At 40.7% G+C, this 3,996-nt stretch overlaps 1 non-coding gene across 1 annotated transcript; it reads left to right on the forward strand.

Annotated features, from left to right (window-relative positions):
- Positions 1-3,300: 3,300 nt before the first annotated feature.
- TRNAC-GCA (transfer RNA cysteine (anticodon GCA)) lies at positions 3,301-3,372 on the forward strand. The gene has a single exon. It is a non-coding gene; the product is annotated as a tRNA-Cys (tRNA).
- Positions 3,373-3,996: the final 624 nt, after the last annotated feature.

The raw sequence follows: 3,996 nt of genomic DNA on the forward strand, positions 1-3,996 counted from the left end.
GTCATTCAATCCCCTCCCCCAAGGAAATTAGAGTGATATTAGTTAATAGTCAAATTAATTAAATAATTGTGAAAGAAATAGATGGAATTACAAGATCCATGAATCTTGTGTCTTCTGCCAGACACAAAACTGTGGTAATTTAACTTGTTAGCTTGCAAGCTGGGTAAGTCTCAGACCTTCACAGTTCTTGAAAGCACTTACATTTTTGTATTCTACCCTACCCATTTCTTAGACAAATGTTAATGTTCTATACATACTTTGCTTATTTTAGGGTAAAATATAGAATGTTTTTTAAAAATCCAGGGACTGAATGAGATCAGGAAGTGAATGTAGATCAAAAAGAAGCCCAAGGATAATCCCTGGGATATTCCAATATTTGGAGGTTGGAAAGATGAAGGGAAATCTTTGTAGAAGACTGAGACAAAGCAGCTAGTGAGGTCAGAAGAGAGCAGAAAGGGCTTCCCTGGTGGCTTAATGGTAAAGAATCTGCCAGCCAATGCAGGAGACAAGAGTTCAATCCCTGGTCGGGGAAGATCCCACATGCCGCAGGGCAACTAAGCCTGTCCACTACAACTATTGAGGACAGCCCGTGTGCCCTAGAGCTTGTGATCCACAAAAAGAGAAGCCACTGCAATGAGAAGCCCACATACCTCAACTAAAGAGTAGTCCCCACTAACCACAACTAGAGAAAAACCCACGCAGCAGTGAAGACCCAGCACAACCAACAACAACAAAAAAATGTGACAGAGAAGATTCTGAAGTCTTTCTTAGCCAACATCTCTAAAAAACTCTAAAGTGGCATTCTACCCTCAATTCATTCCCTCTGTGTTTATCATCTGCTTTAAATACTTCGTAACATTTATAGTCATCTGAAATTGTGTATTTTGCAGGGAGCGAGTTCCGCCCCTGGCAAAGGTCATGAGGAAGGAGGCTTGGCATACGCAAAGGCGGGATCAAGCCTCAGGAGTCTCCCTGGAAATTCTCGAGCAATCTACCCCCAAAACCAGAGTCTGCCTACTTTCTGCTTTGTGCTTTCACCTACACCTCTGACTTTATGGGGGGCTGTCCCCTACTACCTCTCTCTGAAAAAAGAGTTAGCTTACAGCTCCAGTTAATAATTCCTGGGTGTGACAGTGTTTCAACCTACAAACTCCCTTGGAAGTCCTCTAGCCTGCCTGAATAGGTTTTTCCGGCCACATGTGATTGCTCAGAGCCTCCAAACTGTGAGAGGCATGAGATGTTCTAAACTGTCTAAATACAGATTCCTTTGAGCAGCTAAAAGATTGATTAGAAATTGTATTGGTGAAGGGATTTTCACTTGTTGGGCCAATGTTTGCTGCTAAGTTTCCATATCCCTTACCTGCTGTGTCCCTGGCAGTGTATTGATTAATATAATTGGTGTAAGTAGTAGCTTTAATGTTTGTAACCTGGGACCCTTGAGTTAATTCTTTTTCTTGTTATAGCCCACCACACCTTTGCTCTGTAGGAATGCAACTTTATCTAATGCTTTTTGGAGGCTGGCGCCTGACTTTAGAATAATCACCTTTAGAGAAAAAGGCCTCCGGGCCAGAAGATGATGCAAATCACCTAAACTTTTGCATATGATAAGTTTGCAGGAAGAAAGCCTGGCTTACTGCATGACTCTACCCCTTCCCCCATTATCCTCTATGCATAACTTAAGGTATAAAAACTACTTTGGAAAATAAAGTGCGGGGCCTTGTTCACCGAAACTTGGTTTCACCATGTCGTTCTTTCTCTTACCTTCTGGCTGAATTATTCAGCCTCTTTTCTCCACTGAATTTCCTCACTGAGCTATCCTTATTTCAGCCTCTTTTCTTCACTGAATTTTACTGAGCTATCCTCATTCTATTACTCTTTATATCCTTAATTAACATTTAATTAAGCAATTGTTTCCTGATCTTCGCCTACGCCGTCTCTCTTTCGAATACCCTGGATCAGCCGGGGCTGGTCCCTGGCAGTATTTGTTTATTTAATTGCCACATTAGATCATTTACTTCATGAGAGCAGAGACTTGTCTAAAAGGATTACCACTACAACCTCAGTAACTAAATTGGGGCCTGACACACAATAGGTATTCAGCAAATACATGTGGAATGAGTGAGTGCCTGCACGCACACATGAATGAATGAGTACTTTCTGGACTAGATTTATTTGGACAGACTCTTAAATGAGCCCACACTTTCCCAATTTCCTTGTAAATAGGTTAACTTAGAGTGAGGACCAGCATAAAATAAAATTATCAAAGTTTGATAATATTCATCTCAGAGAACTTAAAGTTCTGGTGAATTTCATTAGAGACCCCCCAGTGCTCTGAATTTCCGAGAGTTCAGGAGGATCTCTATCACCTGAGACGGGGTAGAATTGTGTGTGAGCACACGTACAGCCACACGTGTGTGTGTGTGTGTGTGTGTGTGTGTGTGTGTGTGCATGTGTACTTTAAAATGGAGGAAAAAAGTATAAGGCAGGTAATTGTAAACACTTAGAGACTTGGGAAAATACCAGAACGAATTATAAACCAATCAATTTTCCAGCACTTAGGAAAGCAAACCTCAGTGTGTGGCAAGCATTATCGTCTCATGGTGAGCCCGTGTGCCAGACTGATTCTGTTTTCTGCTTGGAGTGCCATGTCATGCTGATCCTGGGGAAGAAGTAGATGTAATCTATTCAGACTTCATTAAGGCTTACATGTCCTTCAGCATGCTTTTCTAATCAACAACCTAGACAGATAAGGTCTATATCTACTGTGTCCAAGAAGACTTTCCTGCCTGCCAAAAATGTAGCAGGGATGCAATCTTATTTATTACTACTCTTTAGAGCTAGTAGCAGCCTAGGGAGAGCGTGGTGGAGAAAACGATGGGCTCATAGGGAAAAGGTAAGCACAACAAAATCAAGGGAAGGGAAGGTATGATAATACTCTGGCTCAGGTATTATTTATCATTTATGCAGAGGAAAGCACTCAGTTCTCTCCATATGGTACTTGACAGATACAATGGATGACCTAGGCCTAGCTCTACGGCTTTGATTGCCCAACTTATCAGGTTTAACAAATAAATACATGTTATAAGCAAGGGATCTTTTTTTTTTTTTCAGTTTATAGTACCTTTTAAAGTTTTATTTTTTTCTGAGGATAGACAAATTAACATTTTTTAAAAGAAGAGAAAGTACACAGAAAAACAGAGGCAATATACCTTAGTATTTAAACAACCATCAACTTTGGTGCCAGTACTGGGTTCAAATCTAGACTTTGCTTCTTGATAGAATCTATATCTGATCTGGGCTTCCCTGCTGGCTCAGATGGTAAAGCTTCTGCCTGCAATGCAGGAGACCCAGGTTCAATCCCTGGGTTGGAAGATCTCCTGCAGAAGGAAATGGCAACCCACTCCAGTACTCTTGCCTGCAAAATCCCATGCACAGAGGAGCCTGGTAGGTTACAGTCCATAGAGTCGCAAAGAGTCAAACATGACTGAGTGGCTTCACATGGTCACATATCCGTTCTGAGCCTCAATTTCCACAATAATAAAATGAGAATAATAATGCTTAATTTGTAAGGTTGTTGTAAAGATTAAAGGAGCCTGGGTTTTCTACTTCAGATAACACGAAAGACTGGATAGTCTGATAAACTTTCCTATAATAAAGCATCTAGAAATCTTAGACACAAACTCCCTAGAAAGTAAGAAAATCTCTGGGTGCCAAAAAGAGACAGAAAGCATAAACCAAAATGATAGGCAAGCCCAAAAATCACTTGCGGTTGCCATTGAGAGGAATGTAGAACTCTGAGGGGATTTAAAAAACATTTTTACTGAAATATAATTGATTCACAAGGTTGTGTTTAATTTTTGCTGTATAGCAAAGTGATTCCGTATATATATTTATGCTGTGCTGTGCTCTGTCGCTTCAGTAGTGTCTGACTTTTTGCGACCCGCCAGGCTTTGTCCACGGGATTCTCCATATATTTATTCACATTATTTTCCATTA

Source organism: Bos indicus, chromosome X, assembly GCF_029378745.1.
Source record: "Bos indicus isolate NIAB-ARS_2022 breed Sahiwal x Tharparkar chromosome X, NIAB-ARS_B.indTharparkar_mat_pri_1.0, whole genome shotgun sequence".
Taxonomy (NCBI): Eukaryota; Metazoa; Chordata; class Mammalia; order Artiodactyla; family Bovidae; genus Bos; species Bos indicus.